Source organism: Chrysemys picta, chromosome 1 (genome assembly GCF_011386835.1).
Source record: "Chrysemys picta bellii isolate R12L10 chromosome 1, ASM1138683v2, whole genome shotgun sequence".
NCBI classification, from domain to species: domain Eukaryota; kingdom Metazoa; phylum Chordata; order Testudines; family Emydidae; genus Chrysemys; species Chrysemys picta.
Window position 1 is genome coordinate 15,598,711 of NC_088791.1, and position 13,161 is coordinate 15,611,871.

The 13,161-nt window shown below is 41.1% G+C and overlaps 1 protein-coding gene across 6 annotated transcripts in view; it reads right to left on the reverse strand.

Moving 5' to 3' along the window:
• The window catches only part of USP6NL (USP6 N-terminal like), a 208,820-nt gene that overhangs the window by 189,141 nt on the left and 6,518 nt on the right, over positions 1-13,161 (reverse strand). The window lies entirely within an intron of this gene.

The following is a 13,161-nucleotide window of genomic DNA, read 5'->3' on the forward strand; positions in this document are numbered from 1 at the left end:
TAATTCTATATAAAAATACAACAAAAATAATAATCAAAAGATGTTTCTGTTCATCAATTGGTTGTAAATTTCCCTCCCCACCAAAAAAACCCATTAAAATATTTTCATCATTTTACATCTGTTTTACAATAGAATACTTTTAACGGACTACAACAAGCTGACCACATTTACAGTGGTCATCAAAATGATCAAGATCATGGAACTGTTCCCCATGGACGTACCAGGAGTCCTCAAGCCATTTCAATGGCTGTTCACCACATCTCAAAAGACATCGCCAATCACATTTGTGCAGATTACATACACGCCTGAACAATTACACCTACGTTTTTTGTAAGCTTACAGTCACCATGATATACAAACAGCGCATTGTGGCCTACCTACTCTACCATTTATTATTGCAAAATACCTTTTTCGTAACTACAGAAATCACTTACATTTCTATGTAACACCAGGAAAGTATTTGATGTATCTGTAGCTGACTTTAAGGCAATTTAACAACTGAAAACCAAGAAAACATCCAGCATCACGTGATCAGCCAGCTCTCTCCGGAGTACAAGAGTCCACAGCCACAGTTTGAGAACTGCTGGTTTTAACCTTACAGATTGGTCTTATATATTATGTAGACCAGGGGTCGGCAACGTTCAGCACGCGGCTCGCCAGGGTAAGCACCCTGGCGGGCTGGGCCAGTTTATTTACCTGCTGACGCGGCAGGTTCGGCCGATCGCGGCCCCCACTCGCCGCGGTTCGCCGTCCCGGGCCAATGGGGGCGGCGAGAAGCGGCGCAGGCCGAGGGATGTACTGGCCGTGGCTTCCCGCCACCCCCATTGGCCCGGGACGGCGAACCGTGGCGAGTGGGGGCCGCGATCGGCCGAACCTGCCACGTCAGCAGGTAAATAAACTGGCCCGGCCCGCCAGGGTGCTTACCCTGCCGAGCCGCGCACCGAACATTGCAGACCCCTATGTAAACCAAGGGAGGAAATAAAAAAATAAAAGAACCACCAACATATTTTAACTACAGACTTTTTAATTCAAGATTTCCAAGTTTATTCGGAGAAATTAGAATTAGACAAAAGAAAAAAAGTTCTGAATAGATCATTCAATATTCTACCAGAGAATTGAGCAGATTTTCCAAAGGCTTTCAAATAGTAAACCAGAAAGACTGCATTTAAGAATCTTCTCATGTTGCAAACACAAATGCATTATTTAAAACAAAGTGCTCTTTTATAATAGCGATTTACGAGATTAGCAGTTGCCTGGGCATCCTACAGTATAGTAGTATCCTTTCCTACTCAGAAAAAAAAAAATACTGATTACATAAAATAAACCAGAAAAACAGTTTCAGCTTTGTAAGATAACCTGGAAGATCCATATACAGTAAAAGCTGTTTTATCTGGCATATTGTGGGTATGGGGGGCGCCAGTATGTGAAAAATGTCGGTTAACTAAGAGGGAGGGAGTTGGGTGCAGTAGGGGCTCGGGAGGGGGTGCCGGATCCTGGTGACACTCCCCTCGGGCAGCTCCCCGCAAGCGGCGACCTGTCCTGGCTGTTCCTAGGCGGAGGCGTGGCAGGCAGCTCTGTGCGCTGCCTCCGCCCGCAGGCCCAGCCCCCGCAGCTCCCATTGGGTGCAGTTCCCAGTCAATGGGAGCTCTGGAGTTAGCGCACAGGGCGAGGGCAGTGTGAGGAGCCACCTGCCGCACCTCTGTCTAGGAGCAGCCGTGACAGGTCTCCACCTGCGGGGAACCGCCCAAGGTGAGTGCACCCCCGATCCAAAACCCCACACCCCCTCCTGTCCCCAAGCCCCCTCCCGCACCCAAACTCCCTCCAAGAGCACACACCTCACATCCCCTCCAGCACTCCAACCCCATCCCGCACCCCCGCCTGCATCCAAACTCCCTCCCGCGCCCCAACCCCCTGCCGGCCCCGTGCCAACCAGACTATAAACCTGAATTTCAATGAAGATCAGAAATGCCAGTTTATAGAGCTTTCCGGTTGGCGAAGTGCCAGATAAAACAGCTTTTACTATATATCCTTTCCTACTCACTTTAAAAATGTTGACCAGCAAAGCGGGCACAGATATGCCAATAGCCTGGGAGGGCGGAAGGGGGAGAGATCCAGTCTGGTCATTCTTCTGTATAATTTTGAGACAAGGATTTTAACTATAGTTTTTCCAGTGAGAGATTAAACAACTTTTTGACCAGCTGCTAGATATTATATCACCTCAACATAGCTACCTAATGCACAAAACATCTGCAAATACCCTTTGAACAACAGCTAAGAGTCAACAAGTTAGATGGTTTAAAAGAAGAAAAGATCTTAAATTTAAACAAAAACAGAACCAGTCGTGGAATCCTGCTGGGATTACTTGCATTACACCACATATGGTATCAATCCCCAGCATCTTCCATCTGTGCTACAAATCAAAGAGGTTGTATCCAATAAGAAAACATGTTAAGAACCGATGAATGCCACAGAGTAGTGTAGCTTTTTGGTTAACCACAAATCAATCAATCGTAGTTTAAAATAAGCCTGGCTTTAAAATCAGTAAATTGATATGCTGAATTAGAACATCTGAGCAATAAGAAACATAACCATTTAAAAAGCTGTTGCTTAATGTTTACTGCTATCAACAATTCTATTCCACTGGTGGATGGTGGCTGCTCAGTCTTTTCAGTGCAGTGCAAAGCTGTATATAGCTTGATCAACAGCACAGACAAAAGGAGAAGAACATCATGACTCACATTAGAAAGCTTTCTATTTGCTCAGCATCAGTTGGTTTTGGAAATCTCCCTTCAACCCATCTGAAGCCTCCCAACCCTTCACATATAGGGGGAAATGTTCTCATGAATGGATTTGAAGATAATTCACATCACCAAGAGATTATTACTATTGCCTACACCCAGGAGCCCTAGTCATGGACCAGGATCCTTTTGTGGTAGGTGCTATACAAAGAGAACACAGAGGGTCGTTGCCCCAACATTTACATCTAGTGCTATCCATTTTTTCCTGTATTTTAGATGTGAGCGCCTGTGTCCTGCATCTTTGGAAAGTATCTGAATGTGACAGATTATCACTGGTGATAAGGATCTCAGATAAAATGACTCTCTTCCATCTGTGACAGATATTTGATGTATATTTCATGAAACTGTTTTGCTGCTGTTGTTACTTAGGGCTTGTCTACACTTAAAATGCTGCATCTGCACCACTATAGTGCTTCAGCGTAGAAACTACCTACGCCAATGGGAGGGATCTCCCACTGGCACAGGTCATCCATCTCCCCAAGATAATTCTTCCGTTGACCTAGAGCTGTCGACAGGGGGACTTAGGTCAACTTAACTACACTACTCAGGGGTGTGGATTTTTCACACCCATGACTGATGTAGTTAAACCAACCTAATTTTCTAGCATAGACCAGGCCTTATTATTTCTATTGCAGTTGTGTCTAAAGGTCCCCAATCAAGGCCCCATTGTACTAGATGCTGTACAAACAAAAAGTACAAAGATAGGCCCTTCCTCATGGAGCTCCCAATCTAGGATCTAGATTAAACATGGCACCAGGGAGAGGACAAGGTTATAGTAGAGTCAGGAGTGCAGGTATCAATTAGTCATAACACTGATCTCGGTAATCACAGGTGGCCAGCAGTAGTTATTTGAAGGCATCACAACCAAAAATAGAGAATTTGAAAAAGTTATAGACCCAAAAAATTCCCTGTGCCATTTGGAACAGATATGGCAGCTTTTTTTTTTTAAATGTTTCATAAACAATCTATTCCAGGCTCTTATTGTGATGATATGGCAATAATCTGAATTTCTGAAGAGGACAGATGTGTCCTAAAAAGACAAATCATTCCTTCAATACTCAGCGATCCAATAGAGGAAATCTCCCACAAGATCTGTTGTCCTAGCTTTCCTTGTTTAGCTATCCTGACAGTTCAGGGTAAAGATGAGGTTTCTACAAGTGTCAATGGTCTGGTCTACACCCAGAAGTTGTACAAGTTTAACTAAACGTGCTAAGTTAAATTTAGTTAAATTAGTGCATCTTGATTTGGATAATGTTTTCACCCCTCAGCTCATAGAGAGCCAAGTATTTCACCAGTTTAAACCCACCAGGGTAAGCTAAACTGCGGGAAGCCAGTTTTAAACATGAAAGAGTGTCCACATACAGTTATACCAGTTTAACTAAACCAGTGTAACTTCTGTGTTTAGACAAGCCACGTAATAGCTCCTACACAGGATAATATCCAAGATGGGAGAATAGCAGTTTTCTCCTCCATGACTAAACTACCTGTTTGTGTCTCAGAATACATAGGCCAAACATAAAATTAAAGCCAGATCTACATTTGGAAGGCTTTGATGGTATACCTTTACTGGAATACATACTGGCATAGCCCTCCTAGTGAGGATACAGCTGTGCCAGCATTACTGCACTTTGTACTGGTAAAGTAAAGCCATCCTCCAGGAGCAAAACAAGCATTCCAGTAAAAGCACAGCTTTGCCAGTATAGCTGTGCCTACAGTTGGGACTTCTGTCGGAAGAGGTATAGTGGTCAGGGAGGGATTGCACCTCTTCACACCCCTGACCAATGTAGACATGTCAGCTGAAGTCTCTAGTACAGACCCGGCTTAATACACAAGATCTATCAGCAAATGCATGCCTTGATTCAGTGAGACTTGCTATCCTCCAGTTCCTCTTCAGAGAAATCATGCTGTCCTTGTGCCAGGGAGAGGCTGCAGAAGTTTACCTTAGAATTAGATGCTATATTGCTAAAGACACTATGGCTGTAGAAGCCTAACTGCCCACAAATTCAAAAAAAAGGAGCTGCCATTTCACAATGGCAGTTCTTCCTCCTTTTGACCTCGCTATAGGGTCCTGAAGGATGTCACTGTATGTCAGGCACTAACGTCCATTCTTCCCAAGAACAGACAACAACATAGCAATGTACTGAACTAAACAAGATGTCTTCAGTCTAAAGGAAGACCCATATAAGGGAAACAAAATAGCTTTTCAAAAAGCTAGTGATTAACAAAAAAAGCCACTTGCTGGGGGGAGGGGGAACACCATGATCAAAAAAGCCTCCATTTGGCTCACTTCCTCAGAGGCATGAAGCATAATTGTCCTATGGAGTGAAAAGTGGAGTTAGCCCTCTGCATATTACCAAAATGCTCATTTTCTATTGGTTGCCACTTGCCTGACAAGCAGCAAAGGGATTTTCTTATCTGCAAGGGTAAAATCAAGGCACAAGAGAATAAGTTATTTCCTCAAATTTTTGCAGTGTTTTTTTCTTTAAATGGAGGGAAATATGTTGAAATATACACCTCTACCCCGATATAACGCTGTCCTCAGGAGCCAAAAAACCTTACCGCGTTATAGGTGAAACCACGTTACATCGAACTTGCTTTGATCTGTCGGAGTGCGCAGCCCCGCCCCCCCGGAGCACTGCTTTACCGCATTATATCCAAATTCATGTTATATCGGGTCGCGTTATATCGGGATAGAGGTGTAGTCAATGTGGAATCACCTCATCCACTCGAACAGAAGTCACACCGTAATATAATATGCTCTGGGACTCTTTACTTAAGAGGTATAGATCAGTGGATAGGGTCTTGTCTGTGGAGGCCACTTCCCTTTAGCAATTCATCATTGTGACATATCACTGTTTTGCAGACACAAAATGCAGCCTTTAACTGACTGTCTGACAGTTTGCTATAAAGAAGTAAGTATACTTAGCACTTAGACAGTGCTTCACACTTTCAAGCACAGCACTGAAATTAAGTTACCAGACAGCACTAGACAAAGGCAGTATAATCCAGCTATGTGAGGTGTCTAGTACTGATCTCAGTGAAGTTTACCCACAAGTATTATTAAAAAGTAACAGTTTATGATATGCCAGAAAAAAAAGATTATGGGAGTAAGAGTGATAGTAACTTTCATTTTCCTATATATCAGCTGACAGAAATTCCACTTTCCAGTGCTCTACACATTAAGATACAGTATCTTAGTCCAATCTCTGCTCTCTCTCCAGAACTTCCTAATTACGGCTCACTCAAGGCCTTTTTTCAAAGATGAGAAAGTTTCCGTAACTTAGTCATTCTGACCTAAACACCAATTCCCTATTTAGGCCAGGCACCTGCCTTTAGCATGGTGCTACTGCTGTAAGCACTCTGTTCCCTCTAGCACTGATTGCAATCTCTGAAGTGCAGAGAAGCCAGCTAGCTGACCCACCATGCACAGTCAGTATCTAAAAAGAGTGGAAATTACAGTAAAAAACTGCAGATCGAAGGAAGAGAAGAGTAGACCAAAAGGCAAAATATGCCAAGAATAAAACAGCAAGAGAGGAAAGTATTAACCCCTGAAAGGAAAAATATTTAAGTGAAAAAGGTGACTAGAAGTACAGATTTAAGTTTTTAACTACTTCCGCTGTCTTTCTACTATGCCCATGACTGGGCTTAACATGATTATCCTATTCTTTCTCCTTGAGACCTGAGAGCCTGCCACACCAGGTTACTATTAAATTCTTCTTCTGTGTAGTTTCAGGAAGAGGCAGTTCACAGGTCTTTTCAAGCAAGATATGTGTGACACTGCAGCCCATATTCATTATAGTAATATGATTGTGATACGATTTTGGCATAATTATGATGCATTTGGTACAAGATGGGTCACATGAGGTCATCGGAAAAGTTATGATTTGCTGAATATGGTTATCCTATTTGTGTGCATGCATCATTTTTGTATCTGACGTTATGAATATTGACTATCTGTAATTCAAACGTGCTTACTCTGGGGAACACCCACAACTAGCCTTTCGGGTACAACAGTGAAGAAGCTACACAGTGCTAATGGCTCATCAACAAAGAAAATGGACCCTAGAAGAGCTTAGCCTTCCTGTGAACGTTTCACCCAGCCTATGAGTAATGGCTGCTATGACTCAGCAAGGCATGCAAGGGCATGTGACCAGACCACCTGACGCTGAACTCCATTTTGGTACCTGTATTTTTCCCGCAAGCTAAACTGGGAACTGAGTTTGGAACAAAGGGTTCCCACCATATGGAAAAACTACATAAATTGGGGAGTGACATCCTCTCTTGACCTTACTCCCCACACAAAAGAACTCCTGGAAACACCTGAGGAACAAAGTCTGAACTGGGAGAAGTGCTGGTCCCAGGCTAAAGGGATTTCTAGCCTGTGTATGGAAATTTGGGTGAACTGCTTGTATCAGTCAGGGTGAGAAATTGCTAATTCAAATCCCATCTATCTAGTATATTAGGTTTAGTTTCCGGATTTTTGTTTATTTGCTAGGTAATCTGCTTTGATATGTTTGCTATCACTTATAATCGCTTGAAATCTATCTTTTCGCTGGTTAATAAGCTTGTTTTAGGTTTTATCTTAACCAGTGTGTTTTGAGTGACGTGTCTGGGAAAATCTCAGCTCTGTAAACAAAGGCTGTTGCATATCTTTTCCACGTCGAGGGGGAAGCGAATATATTAATGAGCTTGCATTGTACAGATCCCTGTGCAGCGCAAGACTGTATAATTCTGGGTTTATATTCCAGCAAGGGTGCAAGACTGGGGAGCTGGGAAATTGGCTGTTTGTCTTTGAGTGTCTTAGGTAAAGCACTTGGGTAGCTCAGTTAGTGTGTGTGTTGCCAAATGCGATCATGTTGGGTGATAACAGGGCCTGGAGAGGCTGGCTGAATCACCAGCAGAGCAATGTGCGAAGGGCCAACCCAGTTTACTGGTTAGGGGGCACAGTGGTTCCCATAGCTCCCAGACCATGACAATCCATCAAAATATGCAGTATAAATTTCCCTTTGTAAGTATCCTGCATTGAATGTTGTCAATCATAGACGTTTTAAGACGCAATAGTGCTTAGCAATTTACTTATCTTATCTTTAACTGGGGAATTCTGGTTCATTCCTGTTATTTAAAAAACCTCAACAACCCAGAAATAACTGTGATCCCTAAAATATTCCACTATTTCACTGTGAATACATCTTGAGTTTTTCAATCTAAGCATTTGTGAATTTGTATGCATCACAGCTCTTCAGAATTCCGAGTCCATGGATTCACAGATTCCAAGGTCAGAAGAGACTACTTTGATCATCTAAGTCTGACCTCCCATACAACACAGGCCAAAGAACTTCCCCAAAATAATTCCCACCACAGATTTTTTAGAAAAACAAGCAATCCATTTAAAAACTGCTACTTATGAAGAATCCACCACAACCTTTGGTAAATTGTTCCAGTGATTAATTACACTCACTGTCAAACATTTACACCTTATTTCCAGTCTGAATTAGTCTAGCTTCAAATGGATTATGTTATACATTTCTCCATTAGACTGAAGAGCACATTATTATTTGTTCCACATGTAGATTCTTATAGACTATGATCAAGTCATCCCTTCAACTTCTCTTTGTTAAAATAATAGACTGAGCTCCTTGAATATCACTATAAGGCATGTTTTCTAATCCTTTAATCATTCTTTGTGGCTATTCTCTGAACCCTCTCCAATTTATCAACACCCTTCTTGAATTGTGAACACCAGAACTGGACACAGCATTCCAGAGTAAAATAACCTCTCTGCTCAAGAGTCTCCTGTTTATACATCCAAGGATTGCATTAGACCTTTTGGCCACAGCATTGTACTCGGAGCTCAGCATCATCTGATTATCCACCAGGACCGCTCAAGTCTTTTCAGAGTCACTGTTTCCCAGGATAGAGTCCCCCATGGTTCCATCACCAAGCTTTTGATATCTGACTAGTGTTTTCAAATTACAAGGATAAAGAGCCGGAAACAAAAACTTAATTTTTTCCATCTTCCTATTCTTTAGAAATATAATGACTGGAAGAACATATACTATCCTGTGAAGTTAGGACAACTCTTGGAAAAAAGTCACATTCATACAACATACATTTAGGCCGAATTTATAAAGCTGTGTGTTGTTAAAAATGATAGTACAAATAACTCAATACATCGCATAACTTAATCTCTTTGGCAGCTCTTTATTACCCTTCATTATAAGTACATTTAAATTCACTTTTTCTTTTTCCAAGGGATGCAGTTTATTTTGTGGATATGAGCCACTTGGTCTCTTTTCCTTTTTTGATGTGCTATTGCAACTCACTGGCAGCAGCTGTAACGAAGTATTTTAAAAAAGCTTTTTAATCAGTCTTCGAGTTATTTGCAAAACTCTTTATATGGAACACACAAAGTACATAACAGCCTCACACTTCACGATAGCACAGAGAACTGTGTCTCCCCCAGCATTTGTGTTACAGAACACCTTAACTTAGTCCTACAAGTTCACTCCAAACACAACCTGGCTTAGAAAAACTGAAAATATAACCCAAAATTCAGATCCTGTTTAACAGGATAAGATATGTGCAAATGCCAGGAAGCCCTACAAAAACAAAGGCCCAGGATATTCAGTTCTCAGTTGCAGCTATGTGACCAAATGTGTACACACAATGCTTTTCTCTATGGTGCCTGTCTGCTCCAGTCTCTTTGCCCCCCCCGCTTTTTTTTGGGGGGGTGGAGGAAGCTATGTATGAATTTATTTCTCATGAAAAAGTGTCAGGTTGACAGCTGAGTCCACTTTATCCACAGAACATGTTACCAACTTCTATAACAGGGGTCGGCAACGTTTGGCACGCGGCTCGCCAGGATAAGCACCCTAGCGGGCTGGGCCAGTTTATTTACCTGCTGACGCGGCAGGTTCGGCCAATCGCGGCCCCCACTCGCCGCGGCTCGCCGTCCCGGGCCAATAGTGGCGGCGGGAAGCCGCGGCCAGCACATCTCTCGGCCCACACCGCTGCCCCCATTGGCCCGGGATGGCGAACCGTGGCGAGTGGGGGGCCACGATCGGCCGAACCTGCCGCGTCAGCAGGTAAATAAACTGGCCCGGCCCGCCAGGGTGCTTACCCTGGCGAGCCGCGTGCCAAACGTTGCCAACCCCTGGTCTATAATGTACATTAGCCTAGAAGAAGTGAAAGGCTTCAGATCTCATCATTACTAGTCCCACCTTGTCTGTTCTTATACGAAGACAGCAATATATAGTATTTAGATTGCAGTGGCATCCGCTTTCCAAATAAAGGAGACATCAGAGTTCTTGCCCTACATATATAAAGCCCAACATAGCTATAAAGTAAGAAATGTTACTGAAGCATGCAAAACGGCAAGTTATTTTCCCAAACTTATGCATTGTAAGATTTTTGGGGGTGTGGGAAATTGATGTACAAAAACACATAGTCAAAGCAGAATCATTTTGTCCAAATAACTATAACAGCAGAGTTTATTTGGAGAGATCTGAGGGGAGGGAGGAAAGAGCCTTAGTACTACATCCCATTGATTTTAAAAAATGAAACTGTCAGCAGCTTGTTGCAAGAATGATAGTATTTAGTACAACAGTGTGTACTAACATTTAAATTTCATTGTTTCTAAATTCCAAGTTAATGTAGCAACTCAAAATAAAATTCACTGCGCTGACCTTCTCTTTCTTCAATGGAGTAATCAAAAAAAAAAGAAGAAAAGAAAAAACACTAAAAGCAGAGAGCCTGTAATCACAGGAAAATTATGAGAGCCTGTAAAGTTTCCTGCAGCTAAATGTCACTAAGAAGAAAAAAAATTTACAAATGGATTGAACAAACTCCTGCTTGTGGGATTTTAGCAAGATTAGGTACAGCAAGGATTTTTACAATAAGCAATTTATCTTTAAATATTTAAATATGAAATAAAGCCAGAATAGTCTATCTTCGACATAATATATATCTTTACCATGTCTTCAATGTATCATCTAGTTGTCACACCGTACAAATAACAATTTTACTATATGCATGATTTGACAGCTGGATTTAATTGTCTTTCTGTAAACATAGCAGACATGTATAAAAAGCACTAGATATCAACCCAGTGAAACAAATACTTCAATAAAAGCCACTTACATTTGAACATGTGAGATGATCAATTAAAAATTATCCATGGGCCATAACTTCTGTGTATGATGGATTCTATCTTTCCATAGATATTCTTCACTTAAGCCTGTAAGTGTTTGCAGTATTGTGGCCTAACTTTCAGACCAGGAGTAGTCCCAACAAAGTCAAACGAAACTACTCACATGCTTAAAAAGTTATTGATAAGCATCTGCAGTACCAAGGCCTTACATGTTAGCTTTTATGTTCAATCACACTGTTCAGATGGTAAGACAGACAATATAATCTAAAATACTTTATTGCAAAATTAAAGAGACTGAAATTTTAATATTTTATATTACACATCAAATGTGCATTTGGAACTTCACTACCAGGTGTGAAAATTAGGCAAAATGAGAACCGCATAGTTAAATTACTTTAAGGTATCTGACTGAAGATATAAGACCCTAGCTCTTCTCGATGCATGGGTGATTAATGACATAATTTACATGTTGAGAGAGATACAAGTAAATACCTTTTCACTGATATGGGAAATACCTCTGAGTCTACAAGACAGTTAGAAGAGCATAGTTTAATATTATAGGGAACAACTCTTACTGCAAGACATTTTTAAGGAAGCAAACTTTAACTAATGCTTCCTCCAACCAGTAGAGTTGTAATACTTCCTACAGCTAACATCTGTAAATAAACATTCTCCTCTAATCTCATTTAGAGGAAAAGGCATCTTTACAACTCTGTCCTTGAAATCCATGACTTACCATGGAAAGGAGCATCTGCACCTGACCGAGAGATATGCTGCTCCCCTGAATACAGGTGACTACATACTGAGTAACATTAAATGCCAATAAATCAAAACTGGCCAATTTTCAGAAACAGACACTGATTTCAGATGTCCAACTTGAGATGCGTGAGGTCAGATATTCAAAAGGTGCTGACCATTCATAGCTCCCACTCAGCACTTCTGAAAAATCAGTCTAAAGTACCTCAGACTAGCACCCCAAATCTGTGGTCATGGTTGATAATGTTGGCCTTAGCAATGCTAGTATTAACTTTTATCTGAACTGATTTGCAGAATGGACTTCTTATGCTTCCAATATCAGACCAAATCCTCCAGTCCATAATCAACCAAAACTCCCACTGAAATCATTCATTGTTACAAAACCTGCAATGACTCTATAAGCAACAATCACAAGAATACTGTACTTTATGAACCAGACTGACATAGCAACTATGCTCTGAGAGGAAATAAAATTTATCAGACAAAACAAATATCCATACTTCACCATGCACTGACAGTGTCCTTGATGCTGTATCAGATCAAGGAAGACTAATCTAGCAGCGTTTGACAAACTGGTATAGTCAAGTTTATGGAATGCTTGGTATATTTAATAAGAATCATCAGTGAAGGGTGTTATTTATGCAATAATATAAATGCTTTAAACAGAACCAGATCCCATGCAAACTGCTGTGTGCAGGAGAAAACATTTTACTAATTTTACATAAAGAAACAGCATCCAACCACAGTAGCAGCTAAATAACAACACTTAAAATTCAATAAATTAACCTGATAATTCTTTTTAGATAGCTGCAGTCTTTTTGAGGGGGATATGGGGAGCAGATCAATTAATATTTACTCTATCAGTTTTGCCCTTTTCTAATTGACAAGAAAAAATGGTTTTTCCCTTGTTTTGAATGGAGCTGAAATTAACACCTGTTTTTCTTCAAACAAAGCAATATAAACAAGGGCCATGTTAGAAATGAATGGGACTTTTGCCAATGTGTTCAACAGGCGGGGGATCCAGGTCAGAGGTTCTGTGCATGCCCATGTTGTTAATGAAGACTTCATGGACATGGTTTTATTAGTTAGCTATTGCTCACACAGGTAGAAAGAGGAATACCATTGTGGTTCTTTGTACTGGGAAGTGAAGTAATAGACTTAAAACAAGACATAAACCAGTGGACTCACAATTTAGAAGCAGATTAAGTCTTGAACTAAACTTGATATTGCCTTCTGATTACATAATACTTGTAATTGTAAAAGGGCTGTACTGAGAGGTTTCACTGTAGTTTCTATGGAATGTAACTCCAGATAGTGTTGCTGTCATGGATTTTACTAGGTCTTACCAGTGTGAAACTCCCTAATAAACAACTCACCTTTATCTTTAAAAAAAACACACCTTAATTTGCTAGAAAAGGAACAAAAGAGAAATCTCCACAATCAGATATGGCCTTAGGT